Raw genomic sequence first — 23,733 nt, 5'->3', positions numbered from 1 at the left:
ATAATGCGATTTAAATTTTTACGATATTGAATATAAAAATGATTTGATTTATATAAAATTTCAAAATCAGAGTATAAATTATTGTGATTAAAACCATAGCTGTTGCATTTTTGGCAAATAAAAAAATCCTTGTAATTTCTTATTTTACAGGATTGAAACACATCAATATCATAATTAGGGTGGTACCCAACACCTTGACTAAAATTAATTTGGCTCGTTTAATTTTCATAAAATTTTGACAAAATATTTACTTGACCCTTCGAAAAAAATATAAAAATTTCAGAAAATTTGAACCAATCACTTTCTCGGAAAAAAATGGTTGGATAGATAGCAATTTGGCAAACACTAATTTTGATCATTGAGAAGCTTAATAGTTCACTTACAATACAACATGATTAAAACGCTTAGTTGATTTTACAGAGTTATCTCCCTGTAGTGTTAGGCACCACCTTAAGACAAGTAATAAAATAATGTCTTTTTCAACCTCCTCATATATTGAAACCAGTACTAGTCCGACTACTTGTATTATTGTGATTTTATCTGAAAATGTGAGATTATTGAGATTGCAGGAAAAGCTAGATAAATGTGTTATTTATATTTATAAATCAAAGTGCTTGTAAGCTCAGAAGGGTAAAGATTGCGTTAATATATCCGTGGAAAGTAAAATTAAATATTGCATTCTCAATTGAGCATTGGTTGTAGTTGAATTCTGGACAATGGGAGATAACTCCAATTTTTTAATCTCTAAAACAATAACATCATTTATATATTTAGAAATTAGCACAGATATTAGATTCCTGCACCTTGCAAAAGTTATGTTTTTTTCTTGACAAGTGTATATAACATTGTATTGTCACTTATCTGAGCATATATTACATTGATAAATTTCTGCATTGAATACCCATTGGTGGCCTTCAGCTGTTATCTGCCCTTTGGTCAGGTTGTTGTCTCTTTGACACATTCCCCATTTCCATTCTCATTTTTTTTCATGGATAGGATGTATAGAATGTTATGATCAATGCACCACTTTTTGTGTATCAAAAAAAGGTAGTGATAAGCCTAAATTCAAATCTAAATTGGAAGCCTTGGAAGATTTAGATATCAAGTCAGTTACATAGGATTTTGATTGCAGATCTGCAATCTTTACTCAAAAACCTTGCAATACTTGTTGAATTTACAGTTTTGAAATGTTACTAATGACATACAACTGACAAGGTTGCTAACTTAAAACAGGTCAAGCACAACTGAACAAATCGTTGAAATAAATTTTTAAAAGTTTTGTCAGACATATGTTGACAACAGATGGACAGACAACAGTAAAACATAATATGTCCTGTAAACGGGCATATGCAAATTAGCATTTAATTTGAGGTGTTAATTTACTCAAATTTTGAACACATTTTTCGTTTAAATATAACAACTATAATAACATGCAATAAATTTCAAGTACATGAATTTAATGTTAATTAATATATTTGTAAAAAGTAAAGTTTTTTTTTTTTTGTAAAACCGTGAACTTTTATCTAATAAATTACAATATATTTCAAATACATGAATTTAATGTTAAATATTATTTATTGTGTGTTCAATATGCTATATTAAAAGGTATTTTCATTAATACATTCCATGCCTAATATGATAAGGTGATTTTGTGAAATTAATTTATCAAAATGAATCAGCATGTTTGAATATAGAGTAATAAACGCTAATATAATTCATCTAAATCTGTTCGTCAAAATTTATTAAATTGTCGCAAAAAGATATCGATTATTTCTGTATTCATTATTAAAATTGCAGAAAATTCTATCTATAATTGAATACTATTACATCGAAGCTCAGGGACAGTGCAAGTAAATACGAATGATATTAAAAATAATTGAAAATACTTTTGAATCCAAATGTTTAAATGTAGAAAATTAAACTTAAACTATATTCATATAGGTTATATTTTTCAACTCAAAATGTTTCGATTTAAACTGATTTAAAGTATCATTAATTTTTTTTCTCTCTCATATGCATGAAATTAAAAATAGAATTAAAATACATTTGAAACAAATTGTTTAAATTTAGAAAATTCAATTTGGACGTGGTAATTATATCATATAAGTGGAAGTTTTGCAAAAAGAAAATAGTTTCTGTCACTTAAGTTAAGACTAAACATTTTTGAGAACATTTTCCGTTACTTATTTCAATCTTTCCTATTGTGGCAGTATCATGGGCCCATATATGAACTAGTCATTTAGTTATCAAAGATTTCACCCCCCCCCCCTTTTTTTTTCCACTAGCAACTTAGAGATCATGATTTTGTTAAGTGGTCAAAAACATTCCGTTCCATTAGAAAATGAATTTATTTCAGCAATCTATTTATCATACGGAAACCAAAAGAGTGATGCACAAACAAACAGAAGGATGGACATGAGGATTCATAATGTACCCCGACTCTGTCAAGCAGTTAGCAGAGGTTTGAAATGTTAAGTTTTTCTCCACAAAATGACATTTTTAACTTATCAGTTAATAATGATTCCCATCATTTTGTATTTACTATATAAAACCTTAGTAGTAGTGTATATAAACATGAAAAGATTAACTTTGTAAATAGTAAATATGAATATAAGATGATTTAGTGTGAAATCAAATAAGTCGGGGACATCTGAAAGTCAACAAAATGATTTTCAGTGATAAATAAACATTCAAATACTGTGTATTGAATTATTTTCATGGGGATCAATTTTTCATAGATTGATCTAAAATTGTATTTTCTAAGGTTATTGTTGTTATTGTAAAAAATCTCTTATTTGTAAGTCAAAATAAAGTTCATTTCATCTGATTTTTATTAACTATATATATATTGGAAAATTATCTGAGAATTAAAAGGTCATTTTAAAAACTCATTAAAGATACATCATACAATTAGCCACAACTGAGGCACATTTTATCTACACATGAACATTGTATAACATTTGCCAGTGGTCCTAGTAGCATAAAAATAGCTGAAAGGTCAAATTAAATATGAAGTTAATGAGAACAAACCAAATATTTATAACAAATTGTGCCAAATCATGCATTTAAAACTTTACTTAAGGTGGTACCTAACACTACAGGGAGATAACTCTGTAAAGTCAGCTTAACGTTTTAATTACGTTGTGTTGTAAAGGGAATATTAAGCTTCTCAATGATCAAAATTGGTGTTTGTCAAACTCCTATATAACCAGTGTAATTTTTCTGACAAAACGGTTGGTTCAAAATTTTTGAAATTTTTATATTTTTGTTAAAGGGTCAAAGTAAATACTTTGTCAAAATTTTATGAAAATTAAACGAGCCAAATTAATTTTGGTGAAAGTGTTGGGTACCACCTTTAAATATGAAAAAAGAATAGTAAAAATCTCTCGTTTGTATCTGTGTCTCATAGCAGTATACTGGGTCTAAGCATGATGTGGGAATGTCCATTATTTTTGTAAACATGACTAGGGCAAGTCAAATCATTGTGACAATAATGTGTGTGAAAACAGGAAAAAAAGTCAGACTTAATACAATTATTAACTAGATACAAGAATTTGACAAAACAATAAGCAGGATTTGGTATCAGACCCCTCCCTCCCAAATCAAATCATCCTGTACGACCATGTTTTTTTCATCAAATTGTTAATAGCATATATAATCATATTTTGATTTACATGCATGACATTTAAAACTAGAGGCTCTAAAGAGCCTGTGTCGCTCACCTTGGTCTATGTGACTATTAAACAAAGGAAGCAGATGGATTCATGACAAAATTGTATTTTGGTGATGGTGATGTGTTTGTACATCTTACTTTACTGAACATCCTTGCAGCTTACAATTATCTCTATCTATAATGAAGTTGGCCCAGTAGTTTCAGTGGAAAATGTTAGTAAAAATTTACAAATTTTATAAAAATTGTTGAAAATTGACTATAAAGGACAATAACTCCTTAGGGGGTCAATTGACCATTTCGGTAATGTTTGACTTATTTGTAAATCTTACTTTGCTGAACATTATTGCTGTTTACAGTTTATTTCTATCTATAATAATTTTCAAGATAATAACCAAAAACAGTAAAATTTCCTTAAAATTACCAATTCAGGGGCAGGAACCCAACAACGGGTTGTCCGATTTATCTGAAAATTTCAGGGCAGCTAGATCTTGACCTAATAAACAATTTATCCCCCTGTCAGATTTGCTCTAAAGGCTTTGGTTTTTGAGTTATAAGCCAAAAACTGCATTTTACCCCTATCTTCTATTTTTAGCCATGGCGGCCATCTTGGTTGGATGGCCGGGTCATCGGACACATTTTTTAAACTATATACCCAAAAGATGATTGTGGATAAGTTTGGATTAATTTGGCCCAGTAGTTTCAGAGGAGAAGATTTTTGTAAAAGATTACTAAGATTTACGAAAAATGGTTAAAAATTGACTATAAAGGGCAATAACTCCTATATGGGTCAACTGACCATTTCGGTCATGTTGACTTATTTGTAAATCTTACTTTGCTGAACATTATTGCTGTTTACAGTTTATTTCTATCTTTAATAATTTTCAAGATAATAACCAAAAACAGTAAAATTTCCTTAAAATTACCAATTCAGGGGCAGCAACCCAACAACAGATTGTCAGATTCATCTGAAAATTTCAGGGTAGATAGATCTTGACCTGATAAACAATTTTCTTATAGTCAGATTTGCTCTTAATGCTTTGGTTTTTAAGTTATAAGCCAAAAACTGCATTTTACCCCTATGTTCTATTTTTAGCCATGGCGGCCATCTTGGTTGGTTGGCCGGGTCCCTGGACACATTTTTTAAACTAGATACCCCAAAGATAATTGTGGCCAAGTTTGGATAAGTTTGGCCTAGTGGTTTCAGAGGAGAAAATTTTTGTAAAAGATTACTAAGATTTACGAAAAATGGTTAAAAATTGACTATAAAGGGCAATAACTCCTATATGGGTCAACTGACCATTTCGGTCATGTTGACTTATTTGTAGATCTTACTTTGCTGAACATTATTGCTGTTTACAGTTTATCTCTATCTATAATAATATTCAAGATAATAACCATATAACGGCAAAATTTCCTTAAAATTGCCAATTCAGGGGCAGCAACCCAACAACCGGTTGTCCGATTCGTCTGAAAATTTTACAGCAGATAGATCTTGACTTAATAAACAATTTAACCCCATGCAAGATTTGCTCTAAATGCTTCGGTTTCAGAGTTATAAGCCAAAAACTGCATTTGACCCCTATGTTCTATTTTTAGCCATGGCGGCCATCTTGGTTGGTTGGCCGGGTAACCGAACACATTTTTTAAACTAGATACCCCAATAATGATTGTGGCCAAGTTTGGTTAAATTTGGCCCAGTAGTTTCAGAGGAGAAGATTTTTGTAAAAGTTAACGACGACGGACGACGGACGACGGACGACGCCGGACGCCGGACGCCGGACGCCAAGTGATGAGAAAAGCTCACTTGGCCCTTCGGGCCAGGTGAGCTAAAAATGAATATTGTTTATATATAAAAGTCCAAACTATAAATAAGGTGATAAAAAAAAATCATAAAAGAAATCATGTAACGCTTTAATTTATAGTACACTCCGTTAAAATTTAGTGTGACCTTAGTCTAAGCATCAAAATTATTGTCAGAAGGTTAAATTAAATATGAAAATAAAGAGAACTGAACACCAAATATTCAAAACAAAGTTGTGCCAAATAAAAACAAGAATTATTGTGTCCAAAGTACATGGATGCCTGTACTCGCACTATCCTTTTCCATGTTCCATGGACCGTGAAATTGGGTAATTATCTAATTTAGCATTAAAATTAGAAAGATCATATCATAAGCAACACGTGTACTAAGTTTCAAGTTGATTGGACTTCAGCTTCATCAAAAACTACCTTGACCAAAAACTTTAACCTGAAACTCCCACTTTCATTTTCCATGTTCAGTGGACCGTGAAATTGGGGTCAAAAGTCTAATTTGGCTTAAAAATTAGAAAGATCATCTCATAAGCAACAAGTGTACTAAGTTTCAAGTTGATTGGACTTCAGCTTCATTAAAAACTACCTTGACCAAAAACTTTAACCTGGACGGACGAACAGAACCACAGACGGACGGATGAACGAACAGAGCAACAGACCAGAAAACATAATGCCCCTCTACTATCGTAGGTGGGGCATAAAAATTAAAATAAAACTTCACCTTAATTTAATATAAAATATAAAAGTTAAAATTTCAAATCTTATATTTATTAATAACTTACTCATTTTTAGTTTTATAAACAATAAATCCATTTTTTATGTGAAAATCTATTTTTTCCATTCACCATCATTTAAATCATGCCATAAGCGTCACACCATCAAGAATCTGCACTATCAAATATTATATTTATTCTATTTGATCATCAATATTTAAATTCATGGATTAGCTCAGAAGTATGTTGATTCAAGGGGTAGTTCCGCGTACTAAGATATTATAAACAGTTTTGTACATACAATAAAATTGACAATTACGTAGTGAATTGTGGCATATTTTTTTAGTGTTAAATGGGAGATAGAACGATATAATACTATTAGAACAATATTATGTCAATTTAAATTTGCTTTCTCCAATATTCCGATGTGTTCATGTCAAATAAGGTCAAGGTTCAAGAGTACTACTACAAAGGCAACTCAATATTGGGATAATAAAAGTACAAAAATGAAAACCAACTACATAAGCACTGACTGGACTACTTAAAATGAGGTCCAGTAACAATGGATGATGACCAACAAAAAATAACAAAATTTGCAACAACATTTGATACAAAAATTTAACAATACTTTTAGATATTTGGATGATATATTGGCTCTCAATAATTACGACTTCAGTATGTATACAAAAGAAATTTATCGTGATGAACTTACTTTAAATAAAGCTAATACTAACAACGACTACTGCCCTTTCCTCGATCTTGATATCTATATCATTAACGGGAAGCTTAATACAAAAATTTATGATAAAAGAGATGATTTTTCATTTCCTATCGTTAATTATCCATTTTTAGATGGTGACTTTACCTTGTCACCATCTAATGGTGTTTATATATCTCAACTTGTACGATTCGCTCGTGTATGTAACAACCTATTAGATTTTTGCGAGAGAAATTTATTTATTACTGAAAAATTATTTCGATATCACAAACTAGTCAAAACATTTACTACATTTTATCATCAGTATAAGGAAATAATTTGTAAATATAACTCAACATGCAGACATCTTATACATTCAGGTTTTTCACATCCAATCTTTTATGATAATATTCTTTACAAAGCACAAAAATGTCAGTATTCACCTCAAAAGCTTACAAAACCTTTAAGCAGACTTATTAAGAAGGGATATAGTTACAATACTGCTGTCAGGACATTAAAGATTGCATATTTTGGCTTTAATATTGATTCACTTATAGGGTCTTTGCAAAGGAACTTAACACATTTATTTAAAAAAAAACAGTTGTGAGCATGACTCGGGTTATGTTCTTCTCATATATCTTATGATATTACGATACAAAACCCTTAACGGGAGGGATTGTGCCTGATATTCATATGATGAAAACATAATCTTTCAATCAGTTTAATTGAGGTCTGGAGCTTGTATGTCAGTTAACTGCTAGTAGTGTGTTGTTATTTATGTATTATTGTCATTTTATTTATTTTCTTTTGTTACATCTTCTGATATCGGACTCTGACTTCTCTTGAACTGAATTTTAATGTGTGTTTTGTTATGTGTTTACTTTTATACATTGGCTAGAGGTATAGGGGGAGGGTTGAGATCTCATAAACATGTTAACCCCGCCGCAATTTTGCGCCTGTCCCAAGTCAGGAGCCTCTGGCCTTTGTTAGTCTTGTACGATCCTTAATTTTAATTTCTTGTGTATAATTCAGAGTTTAGTATGACATCCATTATCCCTGTACTAGTATACACATTTTTAAGGGGCCAGCTGAAGGACACCTACTGGTGTGGGAGTTTCTCGCTACATTGAAGACACATTGGTGGCTTTCGGCTGTTGTCTGCTCGATGGTCGGGTTGTTGTCGCTTTGACACATTCCCAATTTCCTTTCTCAAATTTAAGATAAGTTTTCTTCATATATTAAAATGAAGCTAAAATCATACCAAACAAAAGTTAAGAAAAGTAAAAGATCTGTTCATTCTTTAGTCTAGTCCTACATTTTTGCTCAATGAAAAATTTACTCTTAAGGGGGTAGACCTTGGTTCAGGGAGATAACTCTTTAAATCTGTTAAGCGTTTGTAAAAGTCAAGTTCATCAATGTATTTTAAGCAATTACCTGAAACAGATTGAAAATAATCTATGTAACCTAGAAGCTTAGAATATATTTTTGAAAATGGTTGCCACAAACGTACTGATGATTTTAATAGTTATTTCCCTTAACCTAGGTCTACCTCCTTAAATCTACAAAGTAATTCAAAATTGATCAATTTTTGGTATCTAATGCCACTGTCAGCATGCCAGTTTTTATTGAGGGAGGAAGCCTTTAACAATACCACAGTCCATCACTAGTTAATCTTAGTCAATTAAATGTTGATTGATTGATTGATTTAGAGTGTTTTAATGCCACTTTTAAGTCCGACTTTTGGGCTTTTTTTGTGGCAACCAGTTTTTATTGGTGGAGGAAGCCCGAGTGCCCTAGAAACCACAAACTTCCATAAGAAAACTGACAATTCTAGTCAATTAAGATTGGAGATGAGTGCACCTGCATGAGCGGGGTTCGAACTCACAACCTTAGTGTTGACTGGCTAGTGATGACAGAAGTAGAACTGCTTAGACCATTTGGCCACTGAGGTCCCTATCAGTGGCGGATCCAGCCATTTTAAAAAGGGGGGGTTCCAAACCCAGAGTAAAGGGGGGGTTCCAACTATATGCTCCCATTCAAATGCATTGATCGGCCAAAAAAAAGGGGGGGTTCCAACCCCCAGACCCCCCCCCCCCCCTGGATCCGCCACTGCCTATATTATTTTTTGAACTCATCTGCCACATGTGAATTACATGTGTGGTAGGAACTCATAACATCAGTGTTGATAGGATTAGTCATACTGTAGATGAACTATAGATGCAGATTCAGGAATTAAAAAAAGGGGGACCCCCAAACTATCCATGATTAGGAATGGACCATGTAAAAATTATATGCAATATCTATACATATAGCTCCTTAATTGGGAATAGAGGCTAGAGCCCCTACCCCTCACCTAAATCTTCCTCTGAACTACCTACAACAATAAGCTTGCAAGGCCCTTGTATTCAACCACCCGGTTAAACCAAAGACTTGAAAAATAGTACCTGAATTGCTTCTCCACTTAAGCTCCAAGCATTTGGAAGTAAGAGCAAATACTGGTTGGCACTGAGTATAGGAATACTGTAAATTCAGCAATTATTGCATGAATTTATTATTGTAATTTTCTCATTTCAAACAAAAATGCGATTTAAATTTTTGCAATATTGAGAAAAATCAAGTTTTATTCATATAAAATTTCAAAATGCAAGTTAAAACTATTGCGTCCAGATGATTCCCCGTCACATATTTTTCGCAATAATAAAAACAATTTGCAATAAATTGAGAATTTATGCTTTCCTTTCAAATACAAAATTAGCAGAAAATGAATGTTTTTTTATTTACTACTTGCCTTTTCTATACAAATTCTTTCTTTCTTAAGTTACGAAAATAGAATAGGATTCTTCAACAATTCTAAATACTGTAATTTCAGAAATTATTGCAATGTTCTTAAAATAGCGAAAAATGTGACAGGGTTATAATCGCAATAATTAAAATTGCATTTTTTTTTTAAATGAATCAAACATGATTTTTCTGAAAATCACATTTGAGTCTAAAATGACAAAATCACAATTATTAAGGCAAACAATAATTTCAGACTATTTCTAAATTTACAGTAAATCACATGTGACATAATGTTTGTAATTTTAAAATCAACAACTTTACAAGCACATTGGAATACATAATTTAAATTGATAATGCATTTTTTTTTTACTTTAGATTATAATTTAATATTCTTTCATTAACTTCTATTTTTTTTGCATGTAAAATATTATCTCTCGATCAATTATGCCTATATATTACCCTTTTTTCAGTTGTAATTTAGTATTCAATAATTAATAATTATGCATACATACATTAAAGAGTGAGAAAAAAAATCTGTTTAAATTATGAATTTCATTGTGAATACTTCCTCTATTTAGCTTTTAATTGTAAAATACATACAGATACCTTGTCCCGATATTTTGTTTGAATTTCTGGACCAAAACATCGTTCTTTTATACCCTGTACTTTAAGATCTTTACTATATCCTTTAGCTTTTAATAATAGGTTTTAAATATAACAATAAAATATTTAAATAAAAGTAAACTTATTCATAGCTAAAAGTGGGGAAAAGGTATGAAATCATTAAAAGGAAATGTACGACAAAAAATATATAAATAAATTTAGATTTCATGCATAAATCTATGACTGATTTGTAGAGTTGTTTAGTACTGTTTTACCCATAATAAAAGATATCCCAGGTTACGATGAAATCAAACTGGGATGAACTTAGAACTAGGGGGTCTATACACAATTTTCATACTTTAAATTTGTTGGTTGCTGTGCATTTTGTCAAACCGTCAATATTTTTCTCTTCAAGGTGACATGGCGAAATTTAATCAATTTTTAATTGAATATTACAAAGACAGAAACATTCTTCTTCTAAATATATAAAACTATGTGGGGTAGCATAAATATTGTTCTTCTTTCCCTCAAAAATGTATAAAATGCACTTTAAAGCAAAGATAACTAAACATATTAATTAATTATAGACTAAAACAAACCAATACATTTTAAAATAATAGAACAATTAGATTAGACCAATGGCAAGATTTCTAATTTCTGTGTACACTTAACATTGATTAATTGATCGTTGGTGTTTAACAGCACTTTAATAATCTCTGAACTTAGTTTATATAAGCCATCTTTTTTATTATCGATTGATCAATAATTGTTGGTGTTTTAACGCCACTTTGGGCTATTTTGATGGAAGTCAGTTTTTAAGACTTTTATAGGTGGAGAATGCTGGAGTGCTCTGAAAAAACGACAGACCTTTGATAGGAAATTCCCTAAAACTGACAATCTTATAAAAAAGAAGATGTGGTATGATTGCCAATCTTAGTCAAATAAGATTGGAGTAGAGTGTCATGAGCAAGGTTTCTAAATTCACAACCTCAGTGTTGATTGGCTAGTGGGTAGTAAAACTATTTAGACCACTTGGCCACTGAGGCCATTTGTTATTGTTGAGGAAGCCAGGCTACGTGCAGAGAATCAACACCAGTCAGCAGGAAAACTATCAATCGTAGTCAATCAAGATAAGACTGGAATACACCTTACAAAGTAACAACACTTGCTTAGCACCTAATAAGGCACAATCATACTGGGTTTGGTTTCATTTCATTAGTGGTTCTCTAAAAGACGTCATTTGCATGCATTTCCCATAGGGTCCAATGTAAAACTAAGTTCCCTGCTGGCGGCCATCTTGGATAATGGATCGGCTACAAAGTAACAACACTTGGTCAGCACATCATAAGGCACATTCATGCTATGTTTGGTTTCATTCCTTTCAGTGGTTCTCTAAAAGAAGTCATTTGTATGCATTTCCCATAGGGTCCAATGTTAAAATAAGTTCCCCTGCTGGCGGCCATCTTGGATGATGGATCAGCTACACAGTAACAACACTTGGTCAGCACCCCATAAGGAACATCCATGCCATGTTTGGTTTCATTCCATCCAGTGGTTCTCTAGAAAGAGTCATTTGTATGCTTTTCCCATAGGGTCCTATGTTAAACTAAGTCCCCTGCTGGCGGCCATCTTGGATGATGAATCGGCTACAAAGTAACAACACTTGGTCAGCACCCCATAAGGAACATTCATGCCATGTTTGGTTTCATTCCATTCAGTGGTTCTCTAAAAGAAGTCATTTGTATGCATTTCCCATAGTGTCCTACGTTAAACCAAGTCCCCCGCTGGCGGCCATCTTGGATGATGGATCAGCTACAAAGTAACAACACTTGGTCAGTACCCCATAAGGAACATTCATGCCATGTTTGGTTTCATTCCTTTCAGTCGTTCTCTAAAAGAAGTCATTTGTATGCATTTCCCATAGGGTCCAATGTAAAACTAAGTTCCCTGCTGGCGGCCATCTTGGATAATGGATCGGCTACAAAGTAACAACACTTGGTCAGCACATCATAAGGCACATTCATGCTATGTTTGGTTTCATTCCTTTCAGTGGTTCTCTAGAAGAAGTCATTTGTATGTTTTTCCCATAGGGTCCTATGTTAAACTAAGTCCCCTGCTGGCGGCCATCTTGGATGATGAATCGGCTACAAAGTAACAACACTTGGTCAGCACCCCATAAGGAACATTCATGCCATGTTTGGTTTCATTCCATTCAGTGGTTCTCTAAAAGAAGTAATTTGTATGCATTTCCCATAGGGTCCTACGTTAAACCAAGTCCCCCGCTGGCGGCCATCTTGGATGATGGATCAGCTACAAAGTAACAACACTTGGTCAGCACCTCATAAGGAACATTCATGCCATGTTTGGTTTCATTCCATTCAGTGGTTCTCTAGAAGAAGTTCAAAATGTAAAATCTTAACTACGACGACGGACGACAACGACAGACGACGGACGCCAAGTGATGAGAAAAGCTCACTTGGCCCTTCCGGCCAGGTGAGCAAAAAATTAAGGAAGTAAAACAAGGATAGCAAATTTTTAAAAGCAAAAAGATCAAATTCTTTTTTATATAGATGTATTTCCTATTTATAATTACTTTCCATACCATTATTATAGACTTTAAAAAAATATCAGATGATAAGACAATGTCAAACTGGTGTTGGTTAGGTTGATTTTGATTTTTTTTTTCAATGGTCCTCTTCATGGAGTGTCTGTGATGGTGATCTTCTCAATAAATTCTTTTCCTTCTGCTCTTTTACTAATATTTATCTGGAAAAAAAGTAAGAGTAAAATAAATATGACACGAACCTACATCAGTATTGGCATGTCGCTACCTATCATAATGTATAATGCTTACTTTTCTTGAATTAATATACTGTGAATTCAGAAATTATTGAGATGTTTTTATTATTGCGAAAAATGCAAAGGGTAATATAATAGCAATAGTTTAAAGTCGCATTTTGGAATTTTATATATTTAATTTAAACAAGATTTTTCTCAAAAATGCAAAGTTAAAATCGCATGATAGTTTCAAATGACAACATCGCAATATCAAATGCAATAATTTCTGCATTTACAGTATTGTTTAATTCTGTCTTACAATGGATTGAAAGAATGTTTCATGCACTATGTACACGTAATCTTTATGAATTGCTCTGCAGGATACAGCTTGATACGACTGAAGAGGTCCAAACCTAAACCTGGCAAGTATGGATACAACATTCAAGCTTGATAGAGCTCTGAATTTGGATTGGAGGACAAACAACAACATACATAACTCAACAATGAAAACCAAAAACTTGTTTTATTACACCTGGTCAATTTAGTTAACATCATATGAGCATACACACTTGAATTAGCCTTTATTGTTGTACTCTAAAAGATGGCTGTTATGAAATGTCAGATACGCAGCCATACCATTTTTGTTCCCTTAAATGGTAAATACTGATCTGTTATTAAATATAAACATTGATTGATTTTCACCAACAAACAATAGTTGAGCACGCACTTCTGAAATAACTTACATGCATCAAGACACGTAGGCAAAGAAAATGTGAAAGATATTTCAGAAACTAGCAATTATAAAAGTGTGAATAAATACATCTGTTGATTTCAAAATCTGAAAAAGAAATTGGCTTTATTTATGAAATTTGATATTTTCTGCCATTTCAATTCACTGTAATATTTTACACTTTAACAAAAAACTTATAAAATTTTAACAGTTTGATGTTTTGCCTATATAAAACAATTGAAAATATGTGTCAATAAAGGGAATTGAATGGTAAATGTCCTTTTAATGTGCATAAAACATCTTTTAACAGGGTAATGTGTAAAAAGTAAGATCACAAAAATACTGAACTTAGAGGAAAATCAATTCGGAAAGTCCATAATCACATGGCAAAATCAAATAACAAAACGCATCAAAAACGAATGGACAAGAACTGTCATATTCCGGACTTGATACAGGCATTTTCAAATGTAGAAAATGGTGGATTAAACCTCTCACTTTGATGACAGTCTTGTCAAATTCCGTTATATTTGGTATATAAAATGGTATTTCAGATCCTAACACGGTAGATTCATTATTATTCTTAAGATACCATTTTTCATCGTTTTTTTGTGGTAACAGGTGAGCCACTTATTCAAATGCATGAAATGTTCCATCGAATTACGAATTTTCATAGGCTTTGTATAATGCAGAGATTGGCAAAATCGTGAAATCAAATATCCACGAAAATGCAAGTTGTCCTCAATCCACGAAAAATGAAGTAAATGAATCCACAATTTATTAATTGTGTCATCTAGAACAGGTTCTGACATCACAAATGATTTCTAGCACTATAGAAACAAAGCTATGTCATCATGTGATCAAGATGGGATATATGGCAAAAACATCAATAAGACAGCAACCCAATAACACAAATAACAGAAAGACAAATAGAGATGCCAACAGTTTTAAAATACAGCTGGAGTCAGTTAAAAAAAAACTAGATGTGTCAAAGCGACATGAATGGCCCGGTCTCAAAAAGTTGAAAAATCTGCAATTTCAATCACACATGTGGACACAAACATGATGGTAGTCTCACATATCAATAATCAGCTCAAAATCTGGTGGCGTATAGAAAAAAAGTCTGTAAAACTGTGATTTTCAACAATTTTCAAAGTTGTAAATACACACACAACAATTTTCAAAGTTGTAAATACACACACAATTAACAATTTTCAAAGTTGTAAATACACACACAATTAACAATTTTCAAAGTTGAAAATACACACACAACAATTTTCAAAGTAGTAAACCCGTAATTTCGGCAAAAATTAGCAGAGCAGAACCATATAACTGTGATTTTCAACAATTTATCAAAGTCCAAAGCCTGTGATTTCGGCAAAAATTAGCGGAGCGGAACCAAACTTAAACTTGATCATTAACTTATCATGGTTAACTCACATACCAAAAATCAGCCCAATATCTGAAGGCGTTTAGAACAAAACTCCGTATAATGGTTTGTTGCGGAATGACGGAATGACGGAATTACGGAATTTCGGAATTACGGACAAGGGTAAAACTATATGGCACCGACAACTTCGTTGCATGGCCATGAAAATACGACTAAGATTGGTCATAAGTCATGAAAAATTCAGTAGACTAATAAGCATGTTGAGATCAATCTTAGTTGCTAGTTTTTTTGTGAAACTGACTCCTTGACAATAAGCATATATATGCATCAACAATCAAACAATTTATCAGCACAAAGTGTTAAAACATTAGTTGAATGATACTTTAATCCTATAAAACAATTTATCTTTATTTTAACCCTTCCCCTTTTGATTTCAATTTATTCATCTTAATGATTGTTTCAACTCTGCAAGGGGAAACTTTTAAAATTATGCTTGAATCCTATCAACTCCCACCCCCCCTTATATATAAATTCATTCATATATTTTCATGATTGTTTCAACAAGGAGAAAAAAACTTTCAAAATAACCACTTAAATCCTATTGACGGCGTCACACTATAAAACAGCGTGAGATGTTAGTAAGAGGAGATGTAGGGCAAAAACATCAACGAGACAGTAAAAGGGAGAGGGTTAAAATTAAGCTACTTTTTAGGCTCTTTGAAATCGTAAAAGTCACTTAACATTATAAGACTATCTTGTACCTGTTGATTTTTCCTATTAGCGACAGGTGAGGTGTTTAGTCATTTTATCAATTTAAACATCCAAATTTATTGAATGAATGAACTATATATTAAAGCCCCTTTTAAGATTCTGCTTTATATATTTCATATATATCAAATATTTTATTAATCCATGGCTAAACATAAATGATGGAGCTCTGAGGTTGACCTGATAATTTGATTTGCACAAATCCTTGAATTTAAGAATAGATTTGACCTTTAAAAATTTAACTTTAATTTGCAGTTTATGCATATTTATTTTTCTTACAGAAAACAAATAATTTCACACAAAACAACTGTAATTATAAATGAATATAGTTCTTAATGACTTTATTATCAAGGATTTTATAAGATTTTCAAAAATAAAATTTTAAACTAAATTTAATCAAAGAATGGAAAGAAGAGGATTCAGAACATTTGACAAAAATTTCAAAAAACCCAGAGGAGCCAATATCGTTAAGGTCGTATGTACAAGATGTAAGTTTGTACAAATTATAACTTTTTTGACACACACCTTCTTGCAACAGGTGATACAGGTTCTTCTAAAATGTACCAGTGTAATGTTTAAAATTCAAATTTATATATACTTCAACCTAACATTTAGCATGTTTAGTGCTATTCTCCTTGCCTTCAAACATGTAAAACTGGAAATGAGGATACCTGAATGGTTTAAATTCTAATTCTATTTTTCTCCTTATACCATATTCATATCCATAGTCCTTTTGTGGTCTTATGATGTTTTTTGTATCAATGCTCAGTATTAGACTGTATCAAAAAGTTGTGAAAATATGACAGAAATACACAACATATATAACACTTATAACAGGGGGATAACCCTGTAAAAATCAGCTGAGCATTTTAATCATGTTCTATACTGTTAATTATACTGGAAATACTAAACTTCTCAATGATCAAAATTAGTGTTTGTCAAACTGTTATATTTCCAATAAAAAATTTCAAATAATTTGTGTAGTAAAAGTGTTTTGAATTTTTTAAACCTTTGTCAATTAGGGTCAAAGGAAAGATTTTGACAAAATTTTATGAAAATCAAACAAATCAAAAAAAATAATTTTAGTCAAGGTTCTTGGTTCCACCATGAATAGAACTTGCAGTACAAATAAAATTGTTTGATAAAGAGATTCTTTCAAAATTGGATAAAGCAGAAAAAGCTAAAATGCAAAATGAGGGAAAGATTTCCTTTTGACCCCCCTTTTTTCCTAACTGTTTCCAAAAATTGGCAAAGTCATGCACTAAATTTCTAATATCTCTTGCTCTGCATTGAGGAGGGGATCATTGTATTCATTTCAGTCAGGAATGTGCACACGCTGACAAAACCTGGCCTACATGACCAGTAATTTTGATTTAAGAAATAATGTTTACATTTAATAGTTAAAGATGTACATAAAGACTAACCTATCATCACATTCAAACTAGAGGCAAATTACAATTTATTTAATAATATTCAACTATCAGTCATTGTCAGTTATCGGGGGAAAAAAATGCAAAAAAAAAGCATAAGTGTTTACTGTTCAATTATTTCTTCAAGTAAATTAATACAGTAGCATTTATCACCGATTCTCCTGACACAAACATGTTTTTGCTTCATACAACAGAACTTGTGCTATTGGGTGGGACTCGACACTATATAACATTGGGTTAAAAATCAACAATTATTTACAAGTGTCATAACATTTCAAATTGTTTATTTATAACAATAAATTCATTATAAAACATATTATTACAGATATTAAGTTACCCCCTAGACAAATTTTATTTCTAAGCACATCTCTCTTTAATGTCTCTCGTGTTACGTAATTCAAATATAAAAACCGAAATACGCAGAATCATGCTACGATCGAGGGGGTATCCCAATTGCTTCCATTACAATCCCATTATCTTTAATACAAATATCGCTTTGTCATGGCGTAAGACCTTAGAAGAGTATTATGCATTTATTGCAGTCATTCAACAACTTAAATGCATTTTAATATTTCAAATAAGGTGTGATAAATTATGCCAATAGACTGAACATGTGTTAAAGTATTAAGACAGATAGTTTTTGGCGATAGTTATCAAATACTTGCAGAGTGAATTATGGACATGATTGAATAATTCGAGTGTTGAACAAGCGCTACATTCTTAAAATTTGATTTATATAAGTGTTCCGAGGTTATGAAATACAAAGTAATATGTCGCGTTTCGGTTATAAATAATCAAATTCTAAAGTCTGAAAAGTTGAATTATTGAACACTTTTGAAAAGGTTCGCAGCCCTCATTTGTTGTTTTAATCTTCAGATTGGCATAAACACAATCTGTATCTATTATAAAACATAAAATCATTTTGTGTAAATATTGGAACATCCCATTATTTAGGTCAATAAAATTAAAGAATTGAGTGCAATTCATCTCTATTGCTATATGGAAGACATCTTTAAGCGCGTCTGGCGTACTAAATTATAATCCTGGTACTTTTGATAACTATTTAAGCTTATTTGGCTATATGTTTGTTATAACTGGACATCTGACAGACCTCAGGGGCGGATCCAGCCATTTTAAAAAGGGGGGTTCCTAACCCAGGACAAAGGGGGGATTCCAATAACAAGTCCCCATTCAAATGCATTGAATGCATTCAAATGCATCCAAAATAAAGGGGGGGTTCCAACCCCCGGAACCCCTCCTCTGGATCAGCGCCTGGACCTTATGGTACAATTTTGATGTCAAAAGAAAGAATGTCTACAAATACAAAACACAAGTAACAGGCTATTATTTGAACTTTGAATGATTTTTAATTATGGAATTTGCATAATTTCTTGTGCTTGAAATTTTTAATAAATTCCAATATTTATTTAAGAAATAATTCTTTGATGTGTTTACAAATATAATGTTTACCCATGTTAAAATGAGCATAGAGCATATATGACATGATAGAATTATTTTGATTCTAATAGGAATATTTTGAACTTTTGTACTTCGAAGATCTATAATACATGCTCGAAGTGTCGCCATTTTGATTTGATGAACCAAAAACGTTATAGAATTCAACAGTTTAACAATAAAAAAAGAACCGAAACATTCAAACTTACTTTTAGAAATGTTTTTATTTAATTTCCTAGAGAGCAACACCAACAAAAGTGTCAAATTTGATCTCCGTTGTTGTTTAAAATGCATCTGACATTGCAATTTCGATTGTGACGTCAATCACGTGCAGTCTATGTTTTATTGGAATTAGAACATGGCTTTGTATCCAAAGCTCAAGAAGACCGTCATATTAGAATTGGTATTATAATGATTTTGAGCAGTTCTTATAACGCTTTCAATACAATATGCATTTTGTAAAGAAAGTGTTAATCAGTGCAGCACATAACATTTTAGTGCAGAATAAACATGGAATTTATTAAAAATTTCAAGCACAAGAAATTATGTAAATTCCATAATTAAAATAATTCCAAGGTCAAATAATAGCCGAGCTATTATTTGCTGTACAACATCAATAGTTAGTGTTATGCAAAATCATTTGTCATATTTTTGTCAAAGATTCTAAAAATGCAGAATTTAAACCATAACGTTTATTCAAATTAGTCTTGCTCTATTGTTTTGTCATCTGGATAATTTTTGTATCCATTATCATTATTATATTCATATCTGTATTTAACTGGTTACTTTTTCAAAGGGTGGTGATGTCTGATGACCAGGTAACAGCAGACGAACAGTCAATAAACTCATCATAGATACCAGGACTAAATTTAGTATATACGCCAGACGCGCGTTTCGTCTACATTTAAGACTCATCAGTGACGATCGAATCCAAAAAAGTTAAAAAGGACAAATAAAGTACGAAGTTGAAGAGCATTGAGAACCAAAATTCCTAAAAGTTTTGCCAATTACAGCTAAGGTAATCCATGCCTGAGGTAGAAAAGCCTTAGTATTTCAAAAACAGGTGTTTCAAATTTAAATTTTTGCAGAATAATGGCTCCATTCACATATTTACATTGACTATTTTTTCTTTATAATTTCTCAATATACCAAATATACACTGTTTTCAGCTAACCTTTCTTGGAAATCCAGGTCCTGCAAGCTTCAGAAAATTCCCCCCCCCCCCCCCCCCCCACAAAATTGCAAAAATAAATGTGTGCAATCTATTAGTTTACAGCATATATCTAATTAAACTCATATCCTTATATATGTATGTCAGTAAGTCAAATCAAATGTCATTTCTGGTGACACTCTAGCTGCACATTTATATGCTAATTGTTTCCCAATCAAGAAAACCTTTTATAAAAATAAGCTTTAAAGACATTTATACAAGAAATATTAAAAGAACCTTAGTGAGCGGGCTCACATACCGCACATCCGCACATTGTCACTGGACAAATAAAATAACTTTAAGAAAAAAAAAAATTGAATCATATTTTCCACATGTAGTATGTCCTTATTATCTAATAGGTTTCATTAAATTCTGTCGAGTGGTTTTCAGAGAGTTTTGATTACAAACTGTTGCTGTCAGTTAAAATATTGAGGCAAAGAAGTTAAAAGGGAAGTAACTCCTAGAAAACATATTGAATCATAATATCCTGTCGATATGCACATCTGCATACCATGTCCTTATTATCTATAAAGTTTCATGAAATTCTGTTGTGTGGTTTCAGAGGAGTTGCAATGACAAACTGTTGCAGTAGTATATTGAAGTAAATAAGTTCAAAGGGGCGTAACTCCTAGAAAAAATATTGAATTATAATTTCCTGTAGATATGCACATCTGCATAGTATGTCCTTATTATCTACAAATCATACTATTTGATACAGCAAGATAAAAGAAACCCAGAGGATGACTTTTCACTATGTTAAGAATTTTCAGAATTTTTTTTTATTGTTGGTACAAGAGGGGGGGATGAGGGAACTGCCACACCTCTCCTTTTCACTTTCCCCCTCCCCCATTTTTGCAAATTTTGTTTATTTCAAAGACAAAACAAAAGGATACAACATTGAATAGCTACTAGACTATCAAATAATTCTATTTTTACTTGTCATGACTTTCAGATGTTACTGTCCCCCCCTTTTCTGCCACCAATCTTTCTCAGCCTATTCCTTCTTATTAATTCCATAGCCTTTTAAAATTTTACAATGGTTATCTGTTTTACATTTTGTTCAAGTGAAATTGATACATGTAAAGGTTGACATTTTGATAGATACCAAATTCTATTCAATAGTATATGCAGAAAATAAATAAAACTGGAGATTTTAAATTAAATTTTGTAGACAAACGTTTATTTCATTTCTCACAATAGGATATTTGATTCACATGTACTGTTAAACTTAACTTTCAGCTTCATAACATGCAAAAATCTGTTTAAACGTGTAAAAACATCAATTTTAACAAGAGGTTTACAAAGTGCATTTAAGCTAAAGTGAATTTTCCCAGCCCATAAAATATTTATGTGTTATCATTTACATACATGAATTAACTCAAAATTTTGTATTAAGTTTTCACGTTTGCAGACATCAAAATTTCAGAGGAACATCTGTGAAATCAAATACTGTAAACCACCATTTTTCCCAAGTTAAAATTAAAATTTAATAATATGAACAATTTCCTAAACTTAAAAATGATTTTTTGAAAAAAAAGAAGAAAAAAAAGAAAGTATTCTTTTCAAGTTATTTTTGCTTACAGTATTTAAACAATTAAATACTGTCAATTAACTATTTGTGTCTTTTTGTCCTATCAAATTCTTGAAATTATGTCCGTTGACGGCAAGAAAATATGTTGGTTTACAGTGATGGTACATTAATTTATCTGAGTCAGCAATCATTTTTTTTCAACTGTTTTGGTTACAAAAATATTTTGGCATGTGAAAATTCTTGCATTTTAATTCCTATGTTTTAGTTTTTGCCATGCCATGAATTACATGTAGATTTTCAGCCAGGATCAGCAAACACAATTTGTATCTCTTAAGATGATTGTGGCCAAATCCCTACATGACAACAAGTGATGAAGACAGACAGAAGTCAGAGTAAAATAACAACATAGTACATGGATGCCCCACCGACACTATCATTTTCTATGTTCAGTGGACCGTGAAATTGGAGAAAAGCTCTACTTTGGCTTTAAAATTGGAGAGATCATATCATAGGGATCATCGATGTGTACTAAGTTTCAATGTTTGGACTTCAACTTCATCAAAAACTAGCTTGACCAAAAACTTTAACCTGAAGCAGGACAGATGAACAGACAAACAGACAAATGATGGGATGCACAGATGGAAAAACCTAATGCCCCTAGGTAGGGCATAAAAAAAGACTTTTTCACCTAGAAAAAGGCTAAATTCATGGTAACACCACACAAATCCAGTTCAACACTGACCACGCAAATCGATAACACCACACAAATCCAGTTCAACACTGACCACGCAATTCAGTAACACCACACAAAATCCATTAAAATATCACCTACGTTAGTTATTTTTATACCACTCAAATTGCTCAGGCCTACATTAAAATAGTCACTAATGAAGATGCTAATCAAATATAAAATCCATTAAAATATCACCTACGTTAGTTATTTTTATACCACTCAAATTGCTCAGGCCTACATTAAAACAGTCACTAATGAAGATGCTGATCAAATACCAATGTACTATTTCAGGAAGAAACTGCTCAAGACTGATAATGAGGCAATGACCTCGTTCCAACTATCTTATGTGTATATTTATTTAACACTCTATTAGTGTCAATTTATACAACTGCTTGATTTAATAAGGATTATCTAATAGAAATTTTATAACATAATTTTTTTGATTCTGCCAGGACAATTCATAACTAGAAAACTTTTTAATATTCATAAATGGTCAAAAAAGAGGGACAATTTTTTAAAGTTAATTTTTTTGCCACAATCTTGATTTGAGACATTTTATCATAATTCAAATCGATAACACGTACCACACAAATAAAATGCAAGTTCAAGACTCAGACCACGCAATTCATTAACACCACACAAAATCCATTGAACTATCCCCTACGTTATACCACTCAAATGCTCAGCCTACATTTAAATGGTCACTAATGAAGATGCTGATCAAATACCAATGTACTATTTCAGGAAGAAACTGCTCAAGACTGATAATGAGGCAATGACCTCGTTCCAACTATCTAATGTGTATATTTATTTAACACTCTATTAAGTGTCAATTAAATTATACAACTGCTTGATTTAATGAGGACTATCTAATAGAAATTGTATAACATAATTTTTTGATTCTGGACAATTCATAACTAGAAAACTTTTTAATATTAATAAATGGTCAACAAGAATGTGTCCCCAGTACACGGATGCCCCATCCGCACTATCATTTTCTATGTTCAGTGGACCGTGAAAATGGGGTTAAATCTCTAATTTGGAATTAAAATTAGAAAGATCATATCATACAGAACATATGTACTAAGTTTCAAGTTGATTAGACTTCAACTTCATCAAAAACTACCTCGACCAAAAACTTTAACCTGAAGCGGGACAGACGGACGAACGAACAGACGGACGGACGGACGAACGAACGGACGCACAGACCAGAAAACATAATGCCCATAAATGGGGCATAAAAAAGCAATAGACAATTTTTTAAAGTTCAAATTTTTTCCACAAATCTTGATTTGAGACATTTTATCATAATGGCTATCAAGGTTAAGTCATTAATACTACAGTGTTGTTCTGCATTTCGAACCAGTGAAAAAAAAGAACCGCACTACAATTTAATTATGTTCCTCTATCAGACAAGGACAATAACTCCATT

The 23,733-nt window shown here is 31.9% G+C and overlaps 1 protein-coding gene across 2 annotated transcripts in view; it reads right to left on the bottom strand.

Annotated features, from left to right (window-relative positions):
- LOC139485931 (zinc finger protein GLIS1-like) overlaps window positions 1-23,733 on the bottom strand; it is a 69,601-nt gene that overhangs the window by 27,784 nt on the left and 18,084 nt on the right. For both annotated transcript variants that reach the window (XM_071270604.1, XM_071270603.1), the window contains exon 3: window positions 12,882-13,045. The gene's annotated coding sequence lies outside the window, so the exon portion shown is untranslated. The remainder of the gene's footprint in view (window positions 1-12,881; window positions 13,046-23,733) is intronic.

Source organism: Mytilus edulis, chromosome 8 (assembly GCF_963676685.1).
Source record: "Mytilus edulis chromosome 8, xbMytEdul2.2, whole genome shotgun sequence".
Taxonomy (NCBI): domain Eukaryota; kingdom Metazoa; phylum Mollusca; class Bivalvia; order Mytilida; family Mytilidae; genus Mytilus; species Mytilus edulis.
The sequence above is the reverse complement of the archived record's forward strand: the minus strand, read 5'-3'. Positions and strand labels throughout refer to the sequence as shown.